Here is an 11,805-nt window from a genome sequence, read left to right as displayed (position 1 = left end):
AAAAATCGCAACGCGATCCCCAGAATCGCAAACCAGTTTCCAAAATCGCAACGCGATTCTTGACAATCGCAATGCGATAGTACAAATTCGCATTGCGATTTTACAGAATCGCAACGCGAATATGAAAATCGCAACGCGAACACATAAATCGCAACGCGAACACATAAATCGCAACGCGTATCCGTAAATCGCAACGTGTATCCGTAAATCGCAACGTGTATCCGTAAATCGCAATGCGTATCCGTATATCGCAACGCGTATCCGTAAATCGCAACGATAATCAGTAAATCGCAACGAGAATCTGTAAATCGCAACGATAATCCGTAAATCGCAACGAGAATCTGTAAATCACAACACTGAAATTTTGGGTATATAACTACACAACAGCAGCAAATCATAAACTAAATCCCTAAATCGCAACTCATTCCATCTCCATCTATCACTCTATCCGGCGACATCCGTTCCTATATCCAACGACATCCTTCCCAATCCGGCAACAGGTTTTAGTTTCGCAGCTCGTCTGTTTAGTAAATTAATTTACAACCATGAAATCATCTAATGTTGATCATGTTTGGATAGATTTGTGTTTTGGAGGGTCATGGGATAATGTTCATGGTGTTTTACAATATATGCCTTTACCCATGAATCTTCAACTAAAATTGTCTTTACAAAAGTTAACTTATGAAACTCTAATGCTACGTGTTTCAAATAAATTGAATTTAGAGCCCCTAAGTGGATTTAGGCTATCTTATCAGAGAAATGGTAAAGTTTATTTGTTAACCGACAATGAAGATGTTGAACGATTCATTGCTTACATTAGTGTTTCACAAGATGATGTTACATTGTATGTTGTTGAACCTAGAAGTAGTATTGTTGGGTCAGTAGCGGGTAGTAATCAACTAAGTTTTTCTCAAAACCCACAACCTTTCTCTAATCCAAATCCCAATCAACTTTCAGCACCAAATTCCGGTTTTTGTATTGACCAGTTAGACGATGATGAGCCAACAGAAAAAATTGTGAGTACTAGTCAGTATTCTAAATTTGGTCTTGGTCAATATCCGGACTTTGATATTGGTCAATACACGGATTTTGATGATGTTTCAGAAGAAGAAACAGACCCTGCGTGTAATGATTTTGATATTGGTCAATACCCGAATTTTGATGATGAAACAGCCGTTGTCGAAGAATGTATTGTTGATGATAATGAGGAGGAAGTTACGATTGTGAATGAACATGTTGAACATCCATTCTGTAATTCATATAATCCTGAAGAAGAAAAAGAAGAAGAAAAAGTCCCCGAAGAAAAGAAAATGCCACGGGCGTATAACTGGAATATGCCAGAATTACTTCAGATACCGGAAGAAGAGTTGGTAAAGAAAGCAGTTGATTGTTACACAAAAGTTATTCGTATCAAGAAAGATGATTGTTTTGATACAAAGGAAGACTTGAAGATAGCTTTGTATACGAAATGTGTGGAAGATGGCTATCAACTAAAAGTTAACAAATCAAGCAAAGATCGTTTCGAAACAAGGTGTATGATTGACAAAAACTGTACGTGGCGTATGATTGCAAAGAGAATAAAAGATTGCGAAGTGTTTCAAGTTAGGACTTTTATTGATAAACATACATGTTCAAGAACCCAAGTTTTTCCTCACCATAGACAGGCAAACAAAAAGGTGTTGGGTGGTTTTCTGGCTGAGTTAATGTTTTTGAATGGCAGGGTATATCGGGGACATGAAATTATGACTGACATGAATGCTCGATTCAAGATTAGTATATCATATTCTCAAGCTTGGAGAGCCAAATGTTATGCCTTGGAATTGTTGAGGGGGTCGCCAGAAGCATCGTTTGCCCAACTGCCGGCTTATTGTCACAATTTAAAGCTGAAAAATCCTGGGTCGGTAACTCATATCAAAACAGATAGAGATGGACACTTTGAGTTGCTGTTTATCGCCATTAGTGCTACGGTTAGTAAATCAATATAATTTTGTTGACTCATTTTTGTTAGTTACATGCATTTCACATTTAAATGATTATATTTCTTGTGTATATTATTTTGTAGATTCGTTCGTTTATTACTTGCATGCGCCCAGTTATTATAGTTGACGGAGCACATTTGAAAGGTCGATACCTTGGAGTAAACTTATTAGCAGTAGCCATGGATGCTAACAATGGGATATTGCCAATAGCTTACGGGGTTAGCAAATCTGAAACCTCTTATTCATGGACATGGTTTATGGGGCATCTTAGGGATTGCATAGGTCCTATTAGCAATCTGACAATCATATCCGATAGGGCAAACTCAATTGACAACGCTGTTAGAAGGTGTTTCCCAGATGCTTTTCATGGACTTTGTGGTGTTCATTTGTATAGAAATCTAAAATCAAGGTCTGCTGGTATAAAAAAGCACAAATGGACATACTGGAAGGCTGTAAAAGCTTATCGGGAAGTGGATTTCAATAAGCATATAAATTGTTTAAGACGTGTTTTGCCTCAGTGTGCTCAAACACTAGATGATGTCGGGTTTGAAAGATGGTCAAGAGTACATCAACTTGGAGCAAGATATGGTTTCATGACGTCTAATAGTGCAGAATCAATCAACGCTCTAAGTCGTCATTCCCGGAAATTACCCATTACTATGTTAATGGAGTTTTTTCGAGCCTCTATTCAACAGTGGTACTACAAGAAAAGAAACCATGCATGTATTATTTCTTTGAATTCGTAACTTATCATATTTATATATTTTACTAAGTATTGTTTATTTAAATTTACAGGAACATTGGAACATCGTGTTACACCATGGACTGAAAAAAAGATAACGAAACGTGTTGTGAAGTCAACGTCATGGAGAGTTGAACCATGTTCAAACACTTTGTTTCAAGTACTGGATAATAACTTAAATGGGCTAGTCGATCTAAATGCAAAGACGTGTAGTTGTATGAAATGGCAAACATCTGGTTATCCGTGTGGCCATGTTATAAAAGTTGCTCTTCATCTAAACCAAGATGATTCAAGCGCATACGCTATGGATTGCTACACTACAGAAGTTTATCGACAGACTTATGCCGAGATTGTCTACCCTATTCCACATCCTTATGAGTGGGACATACCAGATGACTTACAAACAGTTTTGCCACCAGCCATGGACAGAAGGCTACCTGGCCGACCAAAAAGTCACGATCGTATACCGTCTAAGGGTGAAGAGAAGAAGAGATCGATATGTAGTCGGTGCAAGGAAAGTGGTCATACAAGGTTGACATGTGGATCACCAGTGCCATCAAAATCATCTTTTCCTCTACCAAAATATGGATCCTCATCAAAATCCAAAGCTCATATGGTGTCAAGCAAAAGGCAATCATCTTTAAAATCCCAATCACAATTGGCTTCACCTTTTGGGACTGTTAATTTAGGTGATTTTTAAATGCAAACGTTGTATTATGTGGATTTTATGTGTGAACTTTTAACATTTTCAGTTGAATTAATGACTCAGGCCAACCATTTTGACTAAACCAACTCTTGTTATTCAGTTGTTATCACTTATTAGGCATGCATTTGACTATCGCAACACGGAAATTACAATCGCAACGAGAGAATCGCAATGCGAAATGAAAATCCCAACAAGAAAATCGCAATGCGGAAATGAAAATTGCAATGCGAAATGAAAATCGCAACGTGAGAATCGCAATGCGGAAATGAAAATCGCAATGCGAAATGAAAATCGCAACGAGAGAATCGCAATGCGAAATGAAAATCGCAATGCGAAATGAAAATCGCAACGAGAGAATCGCAATGCGGAAATGAAAATCGCAATGCGAAATGAAAATCGCATTGCGATTCTCTCGTTGCGATTTTCATTTCCGCATTGCGATTTTCATTTCGCATTGCGATTCTCTCGTTGCGATTTTCATTTCGCATTGCGATTTTCATTTCAACATAATGCAGATTGAAATCAACAAAATCAACCATTACATTTCAACCAATTAAACAAGCACAAATAAGAATTATGTTCGCATCAATTACACAAATCAACTTTTACAAATCATCTTTTACAAATCAATTAAACAATAAAAAAATAAGCAATAATTCTTATTTCCAATCATCTACTATTAAATCAACTTTTACAAATCAATTAAACAATAAAAAAACAATCAATTAAACTATTGAATCAACTTTTGCAGCCATACATCATTTTCACGCAGTTCACTTCTGAGATTAACCTGCAGAAACCAAACATTTGCTCAAACAACACTTTATACACATCTAAAACCTACAAACAGCAAATTATTCTATTCTAGGTACTTAACCAAACATTTTCAAACCAAACAATATAATAACAAAATTAGTAATTGTTAAATAATTAATTATAATTTTAGAAACATTATATATAAATTCTTACCTTAAAGGCCCAAACAAAGCCTGACAAAGTGTATTTCGACCCATCGCCACGCAAACTTTTGCGGTCATCAAAGGCAGTAGACAACTTAGTCCAGGTAGCTTTCCATATATACGAACCCCACGGAAACAGATTTCATGCATTCAGGTCCTCTACCAATATTATTAGCTCCCGAGGAATAGGTTGTCTGGCCTCTCTGCCTAAAAAGCCGGCATACACAAGTAGTAGAAGGCATACTCGGACAACATCGACGTCATCCATCCGAGTGAAACCAGCTTTCTTATTAAACAATTTCTTCAGGTCGTCGACGTGTAGGTTTGGCTTCTCCATTGACTCATCCGGAAACACCCGGGATAACCATGATGGGCGGGCGATATGACGAGTGTACCGGCCTACATCATCGTGTCCGAATCGTAGACCAGTGATTAAGCAGAACTCCTTCCGCCCAAAACAAGTATACGCTGGTTGAAAATGAAACCATATCTCTTCCTCACCACGTTGTATACTGTCGGGTAGATTTGATGTCATGGTCTGAAGCCACAAATGGGTCAAATTAGCATCTCCACCCGGATGATGTACTCTCAGCCATGGCCCGAAGCAGGTTTCCTCAAACAATTGTCTTTGTGCAGGTGAAAGCTTCGAAGCAATTGTAGTGGCTAGGCTAACTTTATTCCTTAATGTCAATGAAGCCGAAAAAAATTTCTACAAAAACAATAAACATACCAAGTTAGATATACCAAAAACTACACTGTGAAGATATACCAAAAACAATAAACATAAAAAGTAGTAGTTTATTCTTGAAACTAAAATTTGCAACACTGTTTTGTCTTTTGGTTGAAATGAAAATCGCAACGAGAGAATGACTGTCGCAACGAGAGAAATGAAAATCGCAACGAGAGAATCGCAACGCGAAATGAAAATCGCAATGCGATTTTGGTTTCGCGTTGCGATTCTCTCGTTGCGATTTTCATTTCGCGTTGCGATTTTCATTTCTCTCGTTGCAGATAGTCATTTTCACGTTGCGATTTTCATTTATCTCGTTGCGACTCTTCTGCAAATTGAAACTTGAATGGATTGCATTACTTCAACCAAAAGACAGAACAAAGACAAAGACAAATACTAACTTGAAAATCGCAACGAGAGAATAGCAACGCGAAATGAAAATCGCAACGAGAGAATCGTAACGCGAAATGAAATCTAAGTGAAATGGTTAATCTATTATTGAAATGACCAGTAAACATATCATCAGTTTCAATATAAAAAACCTACAATAATGCAAAAATTTCAAAATAAAAATAATTAAAAAAACTAACCCTCGGAGGTTGATTTTCCATTTCTGAATATTGTGAGGGATTTCTGACCGTGAATGGTTGTGAGGGATTTCGCCGGAGATGGGGACGGAAATCTTCGGAGATGGGGACGGATTTCGCCGTAGAGAGTGAGAGATGGAGATGGGACTGAGTTGTGATTTTAGGTTTTAGGTTATGAGTTGCGATTACGGGATTTTGTCTTAATATTCGTTTTTGTAATTTGAAAATAAAATACGCGTAGCGATTATAATGGCGCTTTAAAAATCGCGTTGCGATTTACGGATACGCGTTGCGATTTACTGATTATCGTTGCGATTTACGGATACGCGTTGCGATATACGGATACGCATTGCGATTTACGGATACGCGTTGCGATTTACGGATACACGTTGCGATTTACGGATACGCGTTGCGATTTATGTGTTCGCGTTGCGATTTTCATATTCGCGTTGCGATTCTTGAAAATCGCAATGCGAATTTGTACTATCGCATTGCGATTGTCAAGAATCGCGTCGCGATTTTGGAAACTGATTTGCGATTCTAGGGATCGCGTTGAGATTTTTATTTCGCGTTGCGATTTTGTTGGTTATTTTGGCAAATCCAAAAAAAGTTGGTTAAAATCGTATATTATAAGGCATTTTTGGTCACTGAGGCGATTTTCTCTTTTTTATTTTGTTTCGTCACCCGCCATTAAAATTTTAACGGGACTGTTGTTGTAGGTTGACACCTTTTATGGTTAAATTACATCATTCATCACTCAACTATCTTCTCACTCTTATTTTGGTCATTGAAGTTTAATTTTTTTAATTTAATTACTTAACTTGCAAGTTAATCCTAATTTAATCATTCTAACTTTCAAATTTAATTTTTTTTTAATTATATATGAAAATAATAATAAAAATTTCATGTTACAAAATTATTAATAAAATAAATTAAAAGCAATTTAAAAGTTGAGTAGTTAAATTGAAATATTTTAAATATTAGTGACCGAAATAAGAGTGAGAAGAAACTGAGTGATGAATGATGTAATTTACTCACAAAATGCCATGTACAACAATTATGTTGTTTTTTAACGGTAGGTACTAAAATTAAACCTAAACTAAGTATTAGTTATGATTTTGAAAAAATAAAGTTTAATACTAAAATAAAATAAAAGTAATAGTTTAGGTATTAAATATTACTTTTTTAAAAAATAGGAATTAAACATTAGGTATGATATTATTTTTCCATCTTATTCAAAAGAATGACATTCTTCCAATTTCTCACAATCATTTAAAAGAATCACATTCTTAGAAACTGATTCCAAAAGGAGCCTAACAATCACTGGAAAGTGAGCATATTGTCCCTAAAAGCTGTTATAAAAAAGGGAGTTGAGAGGGATTCTGGTTAGAAAACTAAGAACAGAATAGCATAAAAAGCAAAGCTGCATCGCAATTAACAATCTCTCTGCGGAAATAATATATTCCACATTCCTTTGCATTAAACAAACAAACCTCTAATCCAATAAGTTCAGCAAAATTTTTAAAAATCCAAAAAAAGAAGTGAAAAACTCTTCCCCATCGGTCATGCGAATCAAAAGCTTACTTTCTGCCGTTCACCACCCTCTTCATGTTCAACCTGGTAAATGCAAATACAATACAAAAGGCCTTGGAACACATTCTGGAAAGATGTTCCGGATCACCCGTGATAGTACATGCTCAAAATGAACGTCATTTACTAGAAGGGGAAGTCCATAAAAGGAGACACCAAATGAAGCCTTATTTCAAAACAGGTGGCAGAGATATGTGTGTAAAATAAGTATCACAAGCTACAGAATTCAATGGTAATTTGATAACTGAGATCGTCAATCATTACTAGCCATGAACAAAAATTACTTGCACTGCACTCATATCTGTCTGATCCCAAGTGCACCGGAAATCAACACAATGTTTCTTTCCAGATGTGACAAACGACCTAATATTACTTGACATCAAAGAATGCCATATAAATCTTTTTGCACAGTGCTTACAAGAAAATTCCCAAGCTACATATAGATAGAATCACCATTATTTAAAAAGAAAAAAGGGGGGGGGATTTTCACTTAATTGATTAAATGATGTTGGACTATCACACGAACAAAACACTGTAAAAAACATGGATATTTAAATATAAAAATGAAAGAATACCTATATGATTGCAGGAAACAGAGTTGGAAATAAACAAGGATTCTTACCTCAACATGGATCCTTGGTTTCTTTTTCAACTTTTTACCAAACTCATCTTTCTCAGACTTTTCATGGGCAGATTTAGACTTACTTCTCACTCTCTTTTCTTCAATTGCATCATCTTCTTCTTCATCATCATCATCAACTAACTCATCTGTATAAAAATCTCAACCTTAGAAGAAATGAATATGTAGAATTTCTTATTCAGACACATGGTATGCAATTGGTGTGATAATATTATCACAAAAAAGTAGCTCATACCATTTCCAAAGACAATAGCTAAGATAGGAAAAAGGCAAACATGGTGTATACATGCATTTTTAACATTATGCATGCACATTGCATTATATCACATCAAGTACCGAGAACACAGACAAGAGCCATACCATTACGGATGTGATAATCCTTCATACCCAAATCTTCTATGTCATCTTCCTCTTCAATTTCAAAGTTGCTGTCAACGTATTCGACTTCAGATTCCTGCTTAATTCCAGAAAACAAGCAATAAATATAAGAATATGTAGCAATAACACAAACCTCTTCATTTTCATCCTCAGCCAGCAGTTCATCTGTGTCAAGAGTTTGGAGGAATTTATTGAAGGGGAGGTTGTATATGCCATCATAAATTCTATTTTCAAGCCTTGCAAGCAACTCTTTCTCAATTGCCTGTAGAGGTATTAGTTAAAACCAATTTGGAGATGCTAAAACTTCAGGATAAGCAATTAAGCAGATTATAACCTTATCCAGAACTGCAGCCTTTTCAGCCTTTTACTCCCTTCTAGCCTCTCTCTTCTTCTCCTTTCTAGGTGTAGTCATTATCTTCTCCCTATGGGAAATAATAAAAGTGATAAACATTTAATAGTGATAAAAAGAAATCCAGCACAAACAAATAAATGTCAATTAAAAATAAGTTTTGGTATTAAGGCCAAAATAGCCACTGTTAACTACATCATCCACTAGAGTTGAACTTGGCCATTTTACTTCAATGTCATTAAATCTTGCCATTATACTTCCAAGTAGTTGATTTTTTAACAAAAAAAATGACAGAACCAATGAAAATCGGTCATTTACATTAAGGGGTTATCCAATTCCGTTTTTTCTCCAAAAACCTAAGAAAGTAATAGAATTGTAGCAAAGCTATATATTGAACCATGGTATAGTGGCAAAATTGGCCGTAATCACTTAAATTTTTAAGAAAGGTACAACACTCCCACTACAACCCACAAAGTTCAGCCCTATGCAAAGTAGAGAAAACAAATAAACAATATATGATGAATGGAAATGAAGCTTATAGCAAGCACCTTGGGTAAATTCCTAGGAAATAAAGTTTTATTCGATAACTTTCATCTACTAAATTCTAGACAAACATCAAAACCAAACAAATAAATAGAAGTGAAAGAAGGGAACTTTGTTTTCAAGGCAAGTTTCCTCGTGCGGATTCGCATCTGGGTCATTTTTGTGAGACGCTGCTTTATTTTGTGCACAAGGAGCTTAGGCCAGTGCATCTTAATGACAAGAGAGACCAAAAAAAAGCAGGTTAAGCAACAGCAAAGCAAAGTTAAGAGAAGAATATTAGGCAAAAAGGCATCAAAGATCCCTGTACTTTTGAAAAAAAAATTAATGTGGCCCATGTATTATTTTCTCTCTCAATATGATCCTCCAACTCAGGAAAAAAATTTAATGTGACCCTTTGACCAATGTTTTTCGTCGTTGACTGTTATAATATTGACGTGCTAGTTTACGATACTGACGTGACATTCTACGGTGCTGACATAGTAGTCAATATATCATGTTTGAATTATCAATTTAATCAATTTGTCATGTCATCTGCCACGTTAATCAGACATCCTGAACTACCATGCCAGCATTATGAACTTCCATGTCAACACCATAAATTGTCACATCAATATCCTCTCCTGTTTATCATCCTCCACACCTCTGCCTCCTCCTGCTGCACCTCGTCTGCCTGAACAACGTCGAGGCTTGGTTCGGTGACCTTCGGAATGTTCACTTCTCTTGGAATCAACTTCCTTTCGCATATAGTCGGTCTCCTCCCGTCGTACTTAAAATCGCTGTTTTTTTTTCATGGAAATGGCCTATTGGGACCACTCCTGGTGGCATGGAGAGCCATGCCTATACATTGCACACGGCTTTAGCTCGGCGAGGACATCATGTTCATGTATTTACGTCTCCTCTGGTTAATAATAGCAGCGATCAACCAGAGTCCCGGACTTCATCTTCTAATTACCCTAGAATTCATTGCCATGAAGGTGAAGTTGGTAAGTGGAGACGCAACAAAGCTTGGGAGCTCTTCGATGAAGAGAACCTGCACGAACCGTTCGATGTCATCCATTTGGAAAGCGTGGCGCGTCCTCATCGGTTGGCTCGTAACCTCAAGAACCTTTCTGTCTCGTTGCACGGTATAGCCCTCGAGAGCTTACAATCGAATATCTACCAAGACTTAACTAGGAATCCCCACGAACCAATGTCCCCTGCTTTCAACGATAGTTTATACGGAGTCGTCTCGAAAGTGCTTAACGAAATAAGATTCTTCCACGACTATAATCACCATGTTGCAATCAGTGATAGTTGTGGGGAGATGTTGAGGGATGTGTATCAGATCCCGAGGAGACGAGTCCATGTCATCCTCAACGGTGTCGATGAAAACGTCTTTCTAAACGACTGATCGGTAGGCCTCGAGTTCAGGTCTAAGCTCTGTGTTTCCGTAAATGGTAGTTTGATGCTCGGAGTGGCCGGAAGATTGGTAAAGGACAAAGAGCATCCTCAGCTTTACAAAGCCTTCTCCAAGCTCATAGCAAAGCACCATCATGTGTATTTGATTGTGGTGGGGACCGGACCGTGGGAGAACCGATACAAGGAATTAGGCCCTCGCATACGAGTTCTCGGTTCTATGAGCTCATTCGAATTGACCGCATTTTACAATGCGATCGATGTTTTCGTGAACCCGACGCTGAGGCCTCAAGGGTTGGATCTGACGCCGATGGAAGCGATGATGAGCGGGAAAGCAGTGGTTGCATCGAGGTTCCCTAGCATCAAAGATAGCATCATTGTTGACGATGAGTTCGGGTTCATGTTTTCACCTAACGTCGAGTCATTGTTGGAAGCGTCGGAGGAGGTGGTGCGAGAAGGACCGAAGAGGCTAGCACGAAGGAAAAGGACTCACAAGAATATGCAGCTTCCATGTTCACAGCAAGCAAGATGGCATTGGCATATGAAAGATTGTTAGACTTGTTACTTCGATAAATTCATTACTTTCAGCCTTAGCTGAATTTTTTTTTTTCATTTTCACCCAAAAAAGAAAGATCATAAAGACAATCCATGAACTTAATCTATGAACAAGCTTACTCAACAATTAATGGTAATTTCTTTGTTTTGGCCAAATTTAAATTCAATTTAAGTCGATAAAAAAATAAGATTTTTTTTCTTATATATATCTTTTAAAAAATATTAACAAATATGATACTTGTTAAGATTAAATACCGATATGACACAACGACCAAGGGAGTCTCTCCTTACAAAGCTTTCTGTTGAAAATTTCTCAAATTTCACTCCTTCCAAACATGATAAATAAAAGAATTCCAAGCAATTTGCAAAATAATAATAAAGATTTACCCTTAAGACGAGCATCCGCTCACGCAAGCTCTCAGCCCCAGTTCCTCGTATCACGCTACAAATGCAAGCTTGAAGAACACATGACCATACAATTTTGGAAAAACAGCACCCAAAAGAATATGGTCCCTGAACTCTGACTCTCGCCTACAAAGGACACCATCAACGTCAACACTAACCAAAGGAAAGTATCATGTCTTTTGCAGGCAATTTGTTTAAAATTGTCATCCAAGAGATAGTAGAATGCTTAGGGATATGGAAAGAATGC

At 37.0% G+C, this 11,805-nt stretch overlaps 1 long non-coding RNA gene and 1 pseudogene across 1 annotated transcript; one reads left to right on the top strand and one right to left on the bottom strand.

The window, feature by feature from the left end:
• Positions 1-8,294: 8,294 nt before the first annotated feature.
• Positions 8,295-9,413, bottom strand: LOC120215904. The gene is made up of 4 exons (XR_005524998.1): positions 9,315-9,413; positions 8,646-8,733; positions 8,445-8,573; positions 8,295-8,361 (listed from the first exon to the last, which is right to left on the bottom strand). It is a non-coding gene; the product is annotated as an uncharacterized LOC120215904 (long non-coding RNA).
• A 314-nt stretch (positions 9,414-9,727) lies between these two features.
• Positions 9,728-11,171, top strand: LOC120215743 (annotated as a pseudogene).
• The last annotated feature ends 634 nt before the right edge of the window (positions 11,172-11,805 follow it).

Source organism: Hibiscus syriacus, unplaced genomic scaffold (assembly GCF_006381635.1).
Source record: "Hibiscus syriacus cultivar Baekdansim isolate YM2019G1 unplaced genomic scaffold, ASM638163v2 tig00110156_pilon, whole genome shotgun sequence".
Lineage (NCBI taxonomy): Eukaryota > Viridiplantae > Streptophyta > Magnoliopsida > Malvales > Malvaceae > Hibiscus > Hibiscus syriacus.
This window is presented reverse-complemented; position numbering and strand designations above follow the sequence as displayed.